The sequence below is a fragment of the Pyrus communis genome, chromosome 11, assembly GCF_963583255.1.
Source record: "Pyrus communis chromosome 11, drPyrComm1.1, whole genome shotgun sequence".
NCBI classification, from domain to species: domain Eukaryota; kingdom Viridiplantae; phylum Streptophyta; class Magnoliopsida; order Rosales; family Rosaceae; genus Pyrus; species Pyrus communis.
This window is the reverse complement of record NC_084813.1, coordinates 13,767,951-13,786,321: the sequence shown is the minus strand read 5'-3', so window position 1 is coordinate 13,786,321 and position 18,371 is coordinate 13,767,951.

Here is an 18,371-nt window from a genome sequence, read left to right as displayed (position 1 = left end):
TTGTTGTATCTTACTGCAACTAGGCCAGATATCATGTATGCTTCTTGCTTATTAGCAAGGTTTATGCACTGCTCAGCTAATAAACACTATGGAATTGCAAAAAGGGTGCTTAAGTACATATAAAGAACCTTAGACTATGGTTTGGAGTACAAGAAAGGTCAAGGTGCAATGTTGTTTGGATTCTATGACAGTGACTGGAGTGGATCCGAAAATGATTTTAGAAGCACTTAAGGATATGCATTTATCTTTGGAAGTGGAGTATTTTCTTGGTCCTCAGTCAAGCAACATTATGTTGCATTATCCACAGCTGAAGCAGAGTACATTAGTGCAGCGGAAGCTACTGCACAAGCAACTTGGCTAAGGTTTATGTTGGAGGATTTTGGTGAAACACAGACTGTAGCAACACCTTTGAATTGTGATAGCACCTCTACTATTGCACCTCTACATGTCTAAACTTGTTTCCCACTGTTTTTAAGTGTTTTTAAGCTATTTTAGAGTGTTTTAGAGTGTGTTGACTTAAAAATCCCAAAATTCCCTAAAAATTTGAAAAAATTGTTTTGAAAAACCCAAAAAGAGTTGTTTTGTGTGTTTGTTTGTGTCGTAGGTCACCTTCCAACGCAATGATGAGGATTTGGTTTTTAATTGCATGATGGTTAAAGAAAATTACAAACATGGATGGACATTTGATATACTCTTTGGTTTATGCTTGTTTGTAGTTATAGTTTACGAATTCACATGTAATCACAAATGATAAAAATCAGTTTTTGTAACATGCTTGAAGGAAGGAACTCAAACTAACGCTACATCCCTGTGAGAGTTGAGCCTAAACGTTTATTTGGAGAGTAATAATCTGTGCATCATTGTTTTCTAAAGTCATTGCATGATCTCATTATTCATTGCTTGGTTACTACTTAGAAGGCGTTTTCATCACTTAGTTTCAAATGCTAGAACTCATGCCCATTTCATTCAAAGCATGTCATTGATTTGCATAACACGTATTCAAGATGAAGTTGTGTAGTGACCACCACCAAAAGCCAAATAGCCATGTGCCCTTAACTCATTTTGTGTTTAAGTTTAACCCCATTGAGCTATGTTAGCCCATGTTCTTTGTTAACCCATATCATCCTCACCTAGCCTAGATTAGGACCATCCGTACCCTTGTTCTTGAAGCATAGTAAGCATGAATGAATTCCCTTTGATTAATGTGTTGCAGAAAATAAGTGTGGGGGAAGGATTATTGATATGAGTTTATGTGCCATAGGCATGGTTAGAAAAAAAAAAAAAAAAAAAAAAAAAAGAAGAAAGAAAGAAAAGAAAAGAAAAGAAAAAAAATGAAAAAAGAGTTGAAAATAGTTGAAAAGTATTGGTTGTTGAAGTAAGGGCCCAAAACAATGAATTAGGCCCTAAGAGTTGTTTGAATCTCCCCTATTTGTCTAACAGTTGATTTCTGCATTCTAAGTGGATTCTAAGTCTCAATTTCATTACTTTGCTTGCTATTGCTTAAGGAACTTTTGTTTATCCCTATCTTTCCTTGTTAGCCAACACCCCAAGCCCCGTTACAACCCTTGACTTCTATCTTGAGTGTTGTGCATTTCAATTGTGGAGTTTGAATTTGGTATGAGCATATGGTGTCACTGGTTCTCGCATCTAAGTAGTAGCATTCCATTCATGAGATCATATCTACACATGTTTAATTACTCCAGAAATTGCGTTCTTTGTTATAACATATGTGAGTACTAGTTTTTCTTGTTTACATCAATCTTCTCACATATAACTAGTGTAGGGTGTGTAGTCAGAAAATCTGAGTGAAAATTGAGTGTATAACTAGTGAGGAATTGAGGGAATTCTCTAAGGCATGTTACTACATTCAAAATGTGTTTTAATTGATTAAATGCGAACTAGTGAATGGTGACTATAATTAAGTATGTGCTTGAGGGGAAGGAAGACTAAAAGCTATGTGAGTAATGATCTTCGACATGTCATGTTTCATTGGAAATCCCTGAGGCAAACGTTGGAAGGTTTAGGTTATGTTTTGTTTGTTTTGTTTCGTCTTGTTTTCTTTAGTTGTTTTGTTTTGCTCGAGGACTAGCAAAAGTTAAGTGTGGGGGAATTTGATAGGAGCATATTCATGCGACTTAATTAGCTTGTTCTCGTGCATTTATTTTGTGTTTACGTAGCTATTTTAGTGTTTAAGGCTACTTTTGTGCATTTTCAGATTATAAGGCCAAAGTGTGCAAGAAGATGCAAATTGGAGTCTTTTGGAGCGAAAGAGGAATGAATGAGTTGAAGATTTGAAGAAACGACGAATTCCTACTCCAACGATGAATTCTTACCAAAACGAGGAATCCTACTCAAACAAGGTTTCCTACTTGAAGTAGGAAAGTTAACCCTAGGTTTCCCGTTTTGGTAACCTTTCCTAATCTTGAACGTCCGTATTTTCTAGCTACTTTGAAGGCCTTGTAGGCACTTTAGGACACAAAACAAAGGCCCTAGTCCACTCTAACACCCTTGCCGTGCCCAAGCCCTTTCTTTCCTTCCCTTGCCGTGCAAGGGGGGGGTATTTAAGTCCATTGTCACTCACTTAAACCCTATTTCCCTCTCCTAACCTAATCCTAGCCGCACCTTGCAGCCATCCCTTTTAATTTCTGATTTTATTTCCTAATTCTAGAAGCTTTTAATTTAATTCTAATTCACCAAAATAAATTAGGGTTTGTTTTTCTTAAACCCTAGGTTTTCCACCACCTAGCCGCACCTTAGGGATTTCTCATTATTACTTTTCATATTTTTCAGCCACCAAATCCATCTTGCAGCCGCACCCATCCATATCAGCCACAAAATCCTTTGGAGCCGCACCTATATTCTAACCCTAGAGCCTATTCTCTCATTCCTCTCAGCAGCCACATTCACACATCATGGAGAATTGACCCTAAGCCGTAGGATTTCACCCTAATTCTCTCCCTAGCCGTCACTCATTATCATTCAGCCACCATAACCCTAAACTCCCATAATTCACCCTAAGCCGTCACCCCCCCCCTCTGATTCATTCTACACACTAATCAGCCATTTACCCTAATATTTTACAACAAAGCCGTGGCCCCCATTTACCATTCACCCTAATAAACATAAAAAAACACTATCAGCCGCACCTTTTTACTAACCCTAAATAATAATTCATTCAGCCCCTTCACACATATTCACTCTCCAAACCGTAACCTAATACTCTCCCATTCTCACCCTTTACCGCATCCACCATATTCCTATTATTCATTATTGCCGTGCCTTCCATCAGCCATTGCAGTCAATTCCCATTATTGCCGCAGCCTTCCACCATCCATTCCCCCTCCATTCCACACCTTCCACCACCATTGCCGCACCACCTTTCTTCCCTAAATCCATCCTAAACCCAAAATACCATCCAAAAAGCATCATTTAACCTCACTGCCGCAGCAAGGAGAAGAAGAACGAGGGACTTAGACGCGCAGAAATTCAAGTGGATTCGTTTTGCGTTCTAGGTGTAATCAATCCTTTGTGCTTTATGTTTAAATTCAATTGTATTTCTCTTTTTGTGAACATGAGAGGCTAAACCCCTATTTAGCTAGGGGGTGATTCGAAACCATGTTTATGCTTGCAATATGAATTGATTACTTTTGGTTGGAATTTCATGAATGGTGAATTCAATTTGTTCAACTGCTTGATCGATAACTTATTTATGTATGTTTGTTGAGAGTGCACGCTTAATTTTCATGCATGAATATGACGCTAGAATATAAGTGAATTTCACCTAATAGTTATGAACTTATATTTACAAGTAGTGGAGGTTGCTTATAAACAATCGCGTTAAATGAATTCCTGGCAAGAGTATCATGCTTTTCATAGTTACAAATGCCTTGTCGATGCTTATGATTTCCAAAGAACGTAATGATTCTAACTTGTATCTTTATCATGCTGTTCATATAGAGAACTTGTTAGGAATAATTTGGTTGCGACGCATATTCATCCAATTCAATGATTCTAGGGAAATCTGAAGGTTAATTTAAGCGGACCTAATTAACTTGGAGTGTCGAGTTTCATAATTCATCGAAAGACCAATTGAAAATCAAATTGTATGCAAGTGTGACATGTGTGGAGAAGAACCTTCTAGCTAGCATTCCATCCATATTTTCATCACATTCGTATTTACATTCTGCCCTTAATTACAATCTGTGCATTTAGTTTAATTTCGTTAAAACCTCAATCCCCCTTTACTTTAGTGTCCAATTCAGTTAGAAAGTGTCATAGTTTGTGTTTATAAATGTTTTGCATTCTTTGAGTCTTTTGATTTGTTTTAGTGTTTTATTGTTTAGTTTTGCATTCTTTGAGTCTAGTTTAGTGTTTTTACGTTTGTTTTACGTTTTTGAGTCAGTTTCCAAGTGATTTAGTAATCCCTCCTAATCCCCGGTCTAGAACGATCCCTACTTGCATCTTTACTACAATTGTCAAAAGAGGGTTTTAATTTGTGTGCTTAATTAGTTAGCATCAAATTTTTGGCGCCGTTGCCGAGGATTAGCAACTTTGCTAATCCCTTGGATTAGCAACTTTGCTAATCCCTTGGATTGTTACTTTCTGTTTAATTTAGTTTTTGTTAAGAATTCTGACCTTGTTTTGTTTTCCTTGTTTTAGGTACTAGTGCATGACTCGGAGTTCTCAACCGATTTGTGAGCATATCTCGGATTTTGACAGCGATTTTGAGAGGACTTTGAGACGGAAGAGGAAGCCACACGAACCAAGTCCACAACGTCCGGAATCTGACCTTGAAGAAGAAGAGGCCACGGCAGGTGTATTTGAGGAACCCACGGCAAGGGTATTTGAAGAACCACAAGTCATGGCCGTGGATACCCGGACACTCAAGGAGCTTTCGGCCTCGGGATTGGATAATGCCGCACCCTTGTGTATCCAATATCCCCCACCTGCCGAAGGGAAGACCGATGAGTTTGAGTTGAAGTCAAGCTTGCTTCACCATATTCTGAAGTACCATGGGTTGTCCATGGAGGATCCGAACAAGCACCTGAAGGAATTTGAGGTGGTGTGTTCGAGCATGACTCCCATCAACGTCGATGGAAGTATTCTGAAGATGGAGGCTTTTCCATTCTCTTTAATGGACAAAGCTATGGATTGGTTATATGACTTAGCTCCCGGAACCGTCACATTTTGCTCCGAGAGCAAGTCATAGTTGCTCTAGGCATGAATTCTCCTCTTGATGCTAAGAAACTGTAGCTTCTTGCTCCTGAGAAACTATAACTTCTTACTCCGAGAGAACACCCTGAAGTCGTGATGCCTTGACTTCCACTATTCTGGTTCTCGCGCCAATGCTTCTAGATGTACCTATACAAAATCCAAAGAAATCCATGTGGCTTGATAACCTTCCGAAGCGGCTTGCTGCGAAGATCGAACTTGAGCAATTGATAAGTCTATTGCAGCAAGTTGCTGAACTCCAACCTCTGGATTCAACTTCTTCAAGGAAGCAGCATACTGATAGGAGCATATTCATGCGACTTAAATGGCTTGTTCTCGTGCATTTACGTTATGTTTCTTTAGTTATTTTAGTACTTTAAGCTATTTTCGTGTGTTTGTAGGCCAAAAGGGCTAAAGGAGCAAAAAGATGCATTTTGGAGACGTTTGGAGCACTTTTGGGCTAAGGATGGATAGCTTATGCTTGGAGCCAAAGTGTTGGACGAAATTGAAAACCTAATTGAAGACCAAAGTGTTGGAACCTTGTTCCTTTTAGTTTTAGGATATTTAAACCTTTCCTATATCCTTAGTCGTGCATAACATTCCAACATTCCACTCCTTCATTCACCACTTATCATATCATACACTTATCTTATCATCACCACATATCATTCATTTATTACTTATCATATCATTCATTCATCTACATATCAATAACCACTTATCATTCATTCATCTACATATCAATAACCACTTATCTTATCACTCAACATATCATTCACTTATCACTTATCTTATCATTCACTTACCACTCAATATATCACTCAACATATCATACACTTATCATTTATCATACTCATAATTATCTACACATTACAACCTAAAACACATGCACATTCACCCACATGCACAAACACACATTCTTTGCCGTGCCTTTCCCTTCCACTTTCCAAACCTTCCAAATGTAACTTCATTACACATGCATTTCAAACCTTTCAACACCCTTTAATCATCCCCCTTTAAGTTATGATTTTATTTCCTAACCCTACATGCATTATTTATTGCATCTTCACATGCATTCACACACACTTTACACATTCAAACACTAGCCAAACCGTGAGCTCCCATTCCTTTATGCCATTTTCAGATTTCCACCCACTAACCTAGTCATCAACACATGCACTTCCACCTTTCATCCACAATGATTCATGATTCATTCACTTTGCATTCCCTTTGCAATTACACCCCACATGTCCATTTAATCATTCAACCACATTCCCATTAACCACAAAACAAATCACACAACACACCAACACACATGCATCCTGAAATTCTTTGAAGACTAAAAGACCTCATGTTTAAGCATCATTGAAGACTCCTACGCATTTTAGAACACAAAAACAACATTCCTTGCAACCTTAGGACATTGTCGTGTGTTTCCTTGTGTCTCCCTTCCTTGCCATGCAAGGAAGGGCTTTGTTCCCTAGTTTAAACACTTAAAGCATTCACTTATCATATCATTCACTTATCACTCACCACATATCATTCATTTATCACTTAACATATCATTCATTTATCACTTATCACTTCCACTCACTTATCACTTATCAAACCATTCACTTATCACTTCCATTCACTTATCACTTATCAAACCATTCACTTATCACTTCCATTCACTTATCACTTATCATACTCATAATCATCTACACATTTCAACCATTTAAACATATGCATTTCAACTCACATGCACACCCACCTCTTTCCACCTAATCCACATGCATTCACACACATGCACATCATTCATTCTTCTTCTAGCCGTGCATCCCCTTAGCCATTTCCAACCACATTCTTCCACTTCCCACTTCATCATTACACCACCTAACCCTACATGCATTATTTATTAGCATCTTCACATGCATTCACACACACTTCACACAAACAACAAGTCTTTGCCGTGCCTTCCACACCAATTCCAGCTTTTCTTCATCATTGCAGCCACTTTGCCCTTTTATTTATGCATTAAACCTATTTCCTTTCCCTAAATTGCAGCCACAATCCACACCTTTCCAACCTAGCTGCACCCTACATACATTAATTAGTCATTCTTTTCATATTGCACTCACATGCATTCACATGCATTTCAAGAAGCAAAACAACATTGTGCCGTGAGCTTCCCTTGCATTTTCAGCTTTCCTCCTTGCATTCACATGCATTTCCAACCTAGCATTCCATTCTTTAATCATTCCTAGCTGCCATTCACATGTTCTCCCATCCATTCTCTCCCTATAAAACCATGCATTGCATTCATACAATTCATTCATTCACTCCCCAATCCATCTCTCCATCTCATTCACAACACAACACCCCTCAAACACTCCCATTCTTTCCTTAGCCGTGAGTCCCCCCTCCCTACTAATCCAAACACCAACCATCTTTCCATTTCCATCACTCCTCACTCAATTCCACACTCCCATTCCCCCAAACCAACTATCCTTAGACCTTATGCTACAACAACGAGGAAGAGAAGAGGACCTAAACGTTCATACAATTCAAGTTTGAGTTGTTGGAATGTTTAGGTGATTCTTTGATTTCAATGTTTCATTTTAATTCTCTTTGTTTTGTACGTATAAGGAATGGAAGAGAAGAGTGCCTAAACGTTCATACAATTCAAGTTTGAGTTGTTGGAATGTTTAGGTGTTTCTTTGATTTCAATGTTATGAAGAACTAATCCCCCTTTAGCTAGGGGGTGATTCGAAATAAATGTTTATGCTTGCATTTTGATTTGATTACTTCTAATTGCGTTTCATAAGTTGTGGTTCAATTTGTTTAACCGTTTGATTGATAACTTATTTATGTATGTTTATTGAGAGTGTACACTTAATTTTCATGCATGAATATGACGCTAGAATATAAGTGAGTTTCACCTAATCGTTATGAACTTATATTCACAAGTAGTGGAGGTTGCTTATAAACAATCGCGTTAAACGAATTCTTGGCATAAGTTTCATGCGTATTCCATAGTAACGAATGCCTCGTCAACACTTATAGTTTTCAAAGAACTTAATGATTCTTGCTTGTATCTCTATTATGCAATTCATGTAGGGAACTTGTGGGGAATGCTTTGGGTTGTCGTATGCAATCATCCAATTCATTAACTTAAGGAAAACTTGACGGTTAATTTAAGCGGACCTAATTAACCCGGGGTGATGAGTTTCATAATTTATTGAAATGCAATTGGAAATCTTTTTATTATGCAAGTGTAACATGTGTGGAGAAGAACCCCTTAGCTAGCCATACCATCCATTCATTTCCGTCAATTTCATATTTACAATTTGTTTTCTTTACAATCTATCCATTTTAGTTTAAATTCGTCCAAAATCAATCCCCCCATATTTCGTTTAAAGTCTTAGTCTTAATCTTTCTTATTTTTAGTTTTGAATTCTTCGAGTTTAGTATAGCATTTTAGTTTGTGTTTTTAAAAGCATTTTGAGTCTTTTGATTTGTTTTAGTGTTTTAAAGTTTAGTTTTACATTCTTTGAGTCTAGTTTAGTGTTTTATATTATGTTTTTACGTTTTTAAGTCAAATCCAAGTGATTAACAATCCCTCCTAATCCCCGGTCCAGAACGATCCCTCACTTATCCATTCTACTACAATTGTCAAACGAGGGTTTAATTTGAGTGTCAAGTAAATCTCGCATCAAATTTTGGCGCCGTTGCCGGGGATTAGCAACTTTGCTAATCCTTTGTCTTTATTTTTATATTTTGTTTTTCGTGCATTCTTATTTCAAATTCTTAGTTTGTTTGTTTCCTTGTTTTTTTTTAGGTACTGTGTATGACTCGTAGCTCTCGGCCTATTATAGAGAACATCTCCGACTTTGACGGTGATTTTGAACGCACTTTGAGGAGAACGAGGAGTCAACAAGAGCCACCACAACCTCCACCACAACCTGGGCTTGAAGAAGACGAAGAAGGTGTAGAAGAAAAGCCCACGGATCAGATTTTTGAAGAAGAACAAGCCATGGCAGCAGATAATAGAACCATCAAGGAGCTTTCGGCCTCGGGTTTGGATAATGCATTGCCTCTTTGTATCCAATACCCCACGGCTGCAGAGGGGAAGACTGAGGAATTTGAACTCAAATCCAGTTTGTTACACCATATTCCGAAGTTCCATGGCTTGTCTATGGAAGACCCCAACAAACACTTGAAGGAGTTCGAGGTGGTTTGTTCGAGCATGACCCCCGTCAATGTGGATGGGAGTATATTGAAGATGAAGGCCTTTCCATTTTCACTTATGGACAAGGCCAAAGATTGGCTCTACGAACTAGCCCCGGGAACTGTGACTTCGTGGGAGAGTATGAAGCGTGCTTTCTTGGAGAAATTCTTCCCTACTTCGAGAGTGATTCTCCTACGGAAGAAAATTAGTGGTATTCAACAGAATCATGGTGAGACATTCCCGGCTTATTATGAGCGCTTCAAGGGCCTTGTAGCTTCATGTCCTCAACATCAAATGAAGGAGGAACTTCTCCTTCAATATTTCTATGAGGGCCTCCTTCCTATCGAACGTCAAATGGTTGATGCATCAGCGGGAGGAGCATTGGTGGACAAAACACCAAGGGATGCCAAGATTCTCATAGCCAACCGAGCGCTCAACGCTCAACAATATGAAGGAGTGGGCCAAAGGGAAGCCCCACGACAACAAAGTGTAAATGAGGTGAGTGCTATTTCTGAAATTCAATCACAACTTGCTAATCTTACTTCTCTTGTTTCTCAGGTTGTGATTGGTCCAAAAGCACAAGAACACCAAGTTTGTGGCGTGTGCTCAATTCAAGGGCATCCATCCGACAAGTGCCCTCAACTAATCGAGAATGGTGGGTGGGAATCTGCCAATGCAATTGGTTTCCAAGGACAAAATCAAAACAACCCATACTCGAACACTTACAATGCCGGATGGAGGGACCATCCAAACTTCAAATGGAGGGAGCCACAACAAGCTGCCCAACAAGGAGGATTTAGGCCAAACCCCCCTGGTTTTTATTCCAAGCCGTATGCACCCCAACAACCCCAACAACCTTCGACATCATCTCATTCAGGTACGTCCTTGGAAAGTGATCAAGCTATGCAATTACTAACCTCTATTTCGCAGGGGTTGCAAAATCAAAACAACCGGATAGCAAATAACGAGAAGGAAATGACGGATATGAAGAAACAAATAGGGCAGATTTCTGAGTTCCTTGGACAGATTAGAGAGCAAGGAAAGCTTCCTAGCTCAACCACAGTCAATCCAAAGGGAGGATTCGAATCCGCCAAGGCCATCACCCTAAGGGGTGGAAAAGAAGTTGGGACCGAGCCAAACAATCCCAAATCTGCCCAGAAAGTAGATGAAGAGACGACACAACCTGAGGCAGATCACCCTAACTCGGCCAAATCAGGTAATTTAAGTTCAAATTCATGTACTTCACGTCCTAATCTGCCCAATGTACCTTTTCCTCGCAGGTTCATGCAAGAAAAAAAGGAAGAAAGCGAGAAGGACATTCTTGAAACATTCCGGAAAGTGCAAGTGAACATACCGCTTCTCGATGCAATCAAACAGGTTCCAAAGTATGCTAAATTCCTCAAGGACCTATGCAATACAAAGAGAAGAAGGGCAAACAAAGAGGTAGTGAAGGTAAGCGAGAATGTGTCCGCTGTTTTGCAACGTAAACTGCCTACCAAGTGCAAAGACCCCGGTAGTTTCACGATTCCTTGTGTTATTGGACATAATCGTTTTGAACATGCCATGCTTGATTTAGGTGCATCCATAAATGTCATGCCTTATTCTATTTATGCATCTATGAATTTGGGTGAATTAAAACAAGATGGTGTAATTATACAATTGGCTGATCGTTCTAACGCGTATCCAAAAGGAGTTTTGGAGGATGTGCTTGTGCAGGTGAACCATTTAATTTTTCCGGCTGATTTCTACGTCCTAGACATGGAGGATTCAGCCCATTCTACATCTTTGCCGATTCTCCTTGGTAGGCCATTCATGAAGACGGCCCGAACGAAGATTGATGTATACAAAGGCACCTTGACAATGGAATTCGATGGGGAAGTGATTGATTTTAATATTTCTGAAACTATGAGATATCCCGTTGATGACCATTCTTGTTTTTCCATTGATGTTATCGATTCTTTGGCGCAGGTATACCTTGAAGAATTGAACGAGGACGCCCTGGAAACAACCATCACTAAGGCCATAGAGCGCAAAAATGAAGGATTTGGGCCAATGCAAGGCCACGGCAAGGAGGAGGAATTCTTTGCAATGGGTTCTAGTGAAGAAATAATTGAGGTTGTGGCAGCCCTTGAGTCATTGCCACAACAATATGGTAAGGTTCCACTCTCACTTTCAAATTCAGTTTCCACTAAGATGCTACCTTCTGTTGTTCAGGCACCATCGCTTGAACTTAAGCCGTTACCGGACCATTTGAAGTATGTGTTTTTGGGAGAAAGCGAAACATTGCCCGTCATCATTTCATCAAGTCTCACAACAATGGAGGAGGAGAAGCTTGTGAGGGTGCTGCGAGAGCACAAAATGGCCATAGGGTGGACTTTGGCCGACATTAAAGGAATAAGCCCTACCACATGCATGCACCGTATACTTCTTGAGGAGGGGGCTAAACCAACTCGAGAGGCTCAACGCCGTCTCAACCCTCCAATGATGGAAGTGGTGAAGAAGGAAGTAATCAAGCTTTTGGATTGCGGAGTGATCTACCCTATCTCCGATAGCCGTTGGGTCTCTCCAGTTCAAGTCGTTCCCAAGAAGTCCGGAGTAACTGTTATCAAGAATGATGAGAATGAGCTCGTGCCTACACGCATTCAGACTGGATGGCGAGTATGTATCGATTACCGGAAGCTAAATGCCATGACTAGGAAAGATCACTTTCCTTTGCCATTCATCGACCAGATGCTCGAAAGGTTAGCCGGTCATGCTTTTTACTGTTTTCTTGATGGATACTCTGGATATAACCAAATTGTGATAGCCCCGGATGATCAAGAGAAGACCACATTCACATGTCCCTTTGGAACATTTGCCTATCGTCGCATGCCATTTGGCTTATGCAACGCACCGGCCACTTTCCAAAGGTGTATGGTAAGTATATTTTCCGATTTTGTTGAAAAGATCATTGAGGTTTTCATGGATGATTTCAGTGTATTTGGGAGTTCATTTGATAATTGCTTGGATAATCTGACCTTAATTTTGAAACGATGTGTTGAAACTAACCTTGTCTTGAATTGGGAGAAATGTCACTTTATGGTGAAACAAGGTATAGTTTTAGGACATATTGTTTCAGAAAAAGGAATTGAAGTAGATAAATCGAAAATAGACCTTGTACGTCACTTACCCTCTCCTACTTCGGTTAGAGAGGTACGTTCGTTTCTTGGCCATGCAGGGTTCTATAGGCGTTTTATCAAGGACTTCTCCAAGATGTCCAACCCTCTTTGCCGATTGCTTCAAAAAGATGTGCCATTCAAGTTTGATGAAGAGTGTAATTCGGCATTTAACCAACTCAAGGAGAAGCTAGTCTCGGCCCCCATTATTGTACCTCCAGATTGGAGCCTTCCGTTCGAGCTCATGTGCGATGCATCCGACTATGCATTAGGAGCTGTTCTAGGACAAAGAAGAGACAAGCGGCCGCATGTCATATACTATGCCTCTCGGACTCTCAATGATGCCCAATTGAACTACTCCACGACGGAAAAAGAACTTCTAGCTGTGGTTTTTGCTTTAGATAAATTTCGTTCATATTTAATTGGTACTAAAGTAATCGTTTATTCTGATCATGCAGCTTTGAGGTACTTGCTCACGAAAAAGGAAGCAAAGCCGAGGCTTATCCGTTGGATTCTTCTTCTTCAAGAATTTGATATTGAAATCCGGGATAAGAAAGGAAGCGAGAATGTAGTGGCTGACCATTTAAGCCGAATGATCCACGAGGAGCATGAACATGCCGTACCTATCCCTGAAACTTTTCCCGATGAGCAGCTGCTATCCATTGAGGTAAGTGAACCATGGTATGCAGATTTAGTGAATTACTTGGTGACTAAACAAATTCCAAATGAACTAAACAAGCACCAATGTGATAAGCTTAAAAATGATGCACGTTTCTATGTTTGGGATGACCCTTATTTGTGGAAGTATTGCTCAGATCAAATTGTACGTAGATGTGTGCATGATTCTGAATTTCACTCAATTCTAAGCTTTTGTCACACATATGCATGTGGTGGTCATTTTGGCACACAACGCACTGCCCTCAAGGTTCTAGAGTGTGGTTTTTATTGGCCGACTATATTTAGGGATGCTAGAACCTTTTGTATGTCTTGTGATCGTTGCCAACGAATGGGTAACATAGGTACCAAGGACCAAATGCCGCAAACCCCTGTCTTTAATGTTGAAATTTTTGATGTTTGGGGCATTGATTTCATGGGCCCTTTTCCTCCATCTTATGGTTTCACTTATATCTTGCTAGCCGTTGATTATGTTTCTAAATGGGTGGAAGCAAAAGCCACCCGTACTAACGATTCTAAGGTGGTTGCAGATTTTGTGAAAACTAACATTTTTGCTAGGTTTGGAATGCCGAGAGTAATCATAAGTGATGGAGGGTCTCACTTTTGCAATCGGACCATTGAGGCGTTGCTAAGAAAGTACCATGTCAACCATAAGGTCTCCACACCTTACCATCCTCAAACAAATGGCCAAGCCGAGGTGTCTAACCGAGAAATCAAACAAATTTTGGAGAAGACCGTTGGACCAACAAGGAGGGATTGGAGCTTACGTTTAGATGATGCACTGTGGGCATATCGTACGGCATACAAAACACCCATTGGGATGTCACCTTTTCGGCTCGTCTATGGTAAGCCATGTCATTTGCCCGTAGAGTTAGAGCACAAGGCACATTGGGCCGTGAAGACTTTCAACATGGACATAGATGCAGCGGGAGTTCATAGGAAGCTCCAATTGAATGAACTTGAGGAGATTCGGAATGAAGCCTATGAGAATGCCCGAATGTACAAAGCCAAGACCAAAGCATTCCATGATAAAATGATTCGAACCAAGACCTTCACAGTTGGGCAGAAAGTGTTACTTTTCAACTCTCGCCTACGTTTGTTTCCTGGTAAGTTGCGTTCTAAATGGATTGGCCCGTTTGTTGTTACTAATGTTTTCCCTCATGGTGCAGTGCAAATCAAAAGTTCAAGGACGCAGCAAGAATTCAAAGTGAATGGGCATCGATTGAAGCCCTATTACGAGATGTTTGAGGAGCATGTCGTGGAGGAGGTACCCCTCCATGCCGTGGAACCTAGTCAAGCTTAAACGGAGGTACCGTCCGGCTGCAAGACGTAAAAGAAAGCGCTTCGTGGGAGGCAACCCATGCATCCGAATAGAGAAGAACTTGGAAACCCCTTTAAGAGACTTATTTTTATTCCTTTCTTTTTCTTTACTGCCTTTACTTTGCTTTCTTTCTCGTATTTGTTTATTTGCTTGCTCTGTTGTGACTTTCTGCTTAAAACATTGAGGACAAAGTTTGATTTAAGTGTGGGGGGGGTAAACAATTTGTATTTGCATGAATTTCGTGGGATTTATTCACCTTTCACTTAGAATGTGGTTTCTTGCTGTTTTAAGCGTTTTTAGAGTGTTTTAGTGTGTTTTATAGTGTCTTGGTATAAAACTCCGAAAATTTTAAAAAAATTTAAAAAAAAAAAAAAAAAAAAAAAAAAAAAAAAAAAATTCTTTTCTTTGTTGCTATTTCGTTTCTGCCTTGTTAGGTTGTTTAGTTGTTATTGTTTGTTTGTTTATTAATTGTGTGAGTCTATGATTGTAACATTGAGAAAATGTTTGATTTATTGATAGGCAGTGCTAAACAAAGAAAGATGATGCTTCATAAAGGTTGTTTGCTTGAGGCCCCACTACGTGGCTTTACTCTTGAAGCGGAAGGCGTAGGAACGGAAGGCGTAGGAACAGAAGGCATCGGAGCGGAAGGCGTAGGAACAGAAGGCATCGGAGCGGGAGGCATCGAAGATAGAGCATTCCAGGCCTCAATACTTGGCCAAGCGCTGGATGAGCCAGGAAAAAGGTGCCTCTGGAGGAAAGACGAGAACCTTTGACGGTCACTGTGAATCCGACCTTCAGACTCTTGCAGCTCATCAAGCTTCCTCTTCATGCCCGTCGAATAGTTGTTTGCAAGCACGTGCAAACTTCTATTCTCATACTTCAGCTGCTGGATCTCCTGCTTGAGACTTTCCACCTCTGCCATCAATGATTCCACCTGACGGGAGCGGGCAAGCAGGCGTTGGCCCATGTTGGACACAGAACTCGCACACTGAACACTAAGTGCGAGGGACTCTTGAACGGCCAACTCATCGGACCGTCCTGACAGCAGCCTACTATCTTTTGGAGTGAGGAGGTTCCTAGCTACTATTGTAGCTGTTGTGGCGTCCTGCATCACAGAGTCTTCACCTGAAAGAGGACCGTTAGAAGAAAAGAAAGAAGGGCGCCATACGTTACCTTGACGCGGCGCGCCCGTATCACTGCTAAGGCTCAATTCCAAGCTAAGGTTCGATGAGTTTGCCATTTTTCAAAAGTGTTCAAAGAGAAGGGATGGAGTTAAATTTCAAAGGGCCGGAGTCGATTTTCTTCAGAGTGTGTTTGTTGTGGTGATCGATAGCTCAATAAAAAAAGCCAAGGCGACGCGTCCACCAATTCAAAAAGCCGGAATTTCCGGCGTAAGTTCGGCGACGCTTTCTCGGCTTTTCAGAAGACGCACGTGGAGGCCATCATCGCAACTACACCTCTTTAGCCGACAAGCGCAAAGTTCGGCGACGCTTTCTCTGCTTTTCAGAAAACGCGTGCAGCTTTGTCAAAAGGAGCCGCATCTGCACTACCACGTGTCATTCAGAAAGCGAAGGGGCGTCGTTCAGAAATCGAAAGGGCGCCTGCTCGGAAATCGAAGAGGCGTATTCAAAGATCGAAGAGGCGCCACTATTTCAAAAAGCCAGAATTGCGGGATCAAAACGTTTGTCGACAAGGGTAAAAAGTACCACCACTTGATATTATCTCTATATATGTCGACCTTCGTCTTTTATGGCAGGGCAAACCTGAAGAAAATGCCCACCTCTCCCTCACCTCTGAGGGCGCACTCCCAGAAAAGCCTTTCGAAATACTCAATTCTTTCTTCTTCCCCAAAGATGATACCAGATGCCTGGAGTACAGATGACCCAGGAGGAAACAGCACAACAAATACATGTGCTGATTCATTCACCGCTTCTTCAAAAGCAAAGGTATCTCATATCATCAAGGTCAAAAGCAAAAGTATCTCATATCATGCTCTTTCCCTGTCTTTTTCTTTGTCCTTGTTCTTACTCGCATGGCAAAGTAAAAGAAGCAATCAGCCGGCACTTGGAGTTAGTCTTCCGATCTGGAGCCAACTGCCTGGAATCTATTCCTGATTGCTTACCTAGCGTTGCTCTCGAGTAGTCATCTTCAAACGGTTGATACACTTCCGGAGAAGGGACCACTTCTGCAAAGGGGAGCGAGTAAGGCAAGTGAAAATGATACATTGAAGCATGTGGAGACAAACATAGGCTGAGTTATCCTCCAACCCTTTTCAATACGAATTGGAAAGATTGAACAAAGAAACAGACCAAAGGGGTAAGCTCAGACCTTCGGGGAAGACCAAAAGAATCCTCCAGCCCAGTAGCACAAAGGAAAATCAACAAGTGGAGGAGACCAAAAGATTCTTGCTGCCCAGTTCAAGAAGTAGCACAAAGGAAAATCAACGATGGGCAGAAACCAGTTCAAGAGTAAGCCTGTGGAATCACAAAGATCAAAGCCTCAATGCAATTACCAAGGAGAAGATGGAATTTACACTCTATAACCAGATTTGCGTCTCTAAACTCTTCTCTTTGTTAATTACATTCTGCCATGTTTAGTATGTTTAAGTGCTTTTTGTGTATTTACTTATGCTTTGTGTGAATCTATGCTTAAAACATTGAGGGCAATGTTTGATTTAAGTGTGGGGGGGTAACTAATGTTGTTAATGCAAATTCGTGGGATTTGATCACCCTTAACTTCAAATGTTGTTCCTTGCTGTTTTAAGGTGTTTTTAAACTGTTTTAGTGTGTTTTGTTTTATAACTTCGAAAATCACATAAAAATTTGAAAAACATGTTTTGAAAAACCTAAAAAGAGTGTTTTGAGTCGTTTTTGTGTTTTTGTGTCGTAGGTCACCTTCCAACACAATGATAAAGATTTGGTTTCTAATTGCATGACTGTTAAAAAGAGTTATAAACATGGAGAAAAGTTTGATTTACTCTTAGTATATGCTTGGTTATGGTTATAATGTATGACTTCACATGCAATCATAAAAGAAAAAATTAGTTATGTAACATGCTTGAAGGAAGGAACTCAAACAAACGCTACAACCCTGAGAGACTTGAGCCTATAACGTTCTTTGGAGAGTATAATCTGTGATTTCTTGTTTTCTAAAGTCGTTGCATGATCTCATTATTCTTTGCTTGGTTACTACTTAGAAGGCGTTTCATCATATAGTTCCAAATGCTAGAACTCATGCCCATTTCATTCAAAGCATGTTATTGATTTGCATAACATATATCAAGATGAAGTTGTGTAGTTGCCACCATAGCCAAATAGCCTCACTTCCCATATTTCGTATTTGTTGTAAGTTTTAACCCCGTTGAGCCTTGTTTAGCCTCTATTCTTTGTTTACCCATATTTTCCTCACCTAGCCTAGTTTAGGACAATCCACACCCTTGTTCTTAAAAGATAGTGAGCATGACTTAAATGAATTCCTTTTGAGTTACATTATGCAAGAAAATGAGTGTGGGGGAAGGAATGCTTGTTCTTAAGTATGTTTGAGATTCAAAAGAAAAGAAAGATAGAAAGAAAAAAAAGAGAGCTTGAAAAAAAAAAATGAAAGAATGAGTGATTGAAGAAAGGGTCCAAAAAGTGAATTTGGCCCTAAGTTTTGTGTGACTTTCCCTTGGGTGTTCAAAGTTGACTTCTGCGTTCTTAAGGGAATTCTAAGTGCCTGATTCAATACTTTGCTCACTATTGCTTTAAGAATGTTTGTTTATCCTTCACCTTTCATTGTTAGCCAATACCCTAGCCCCGTT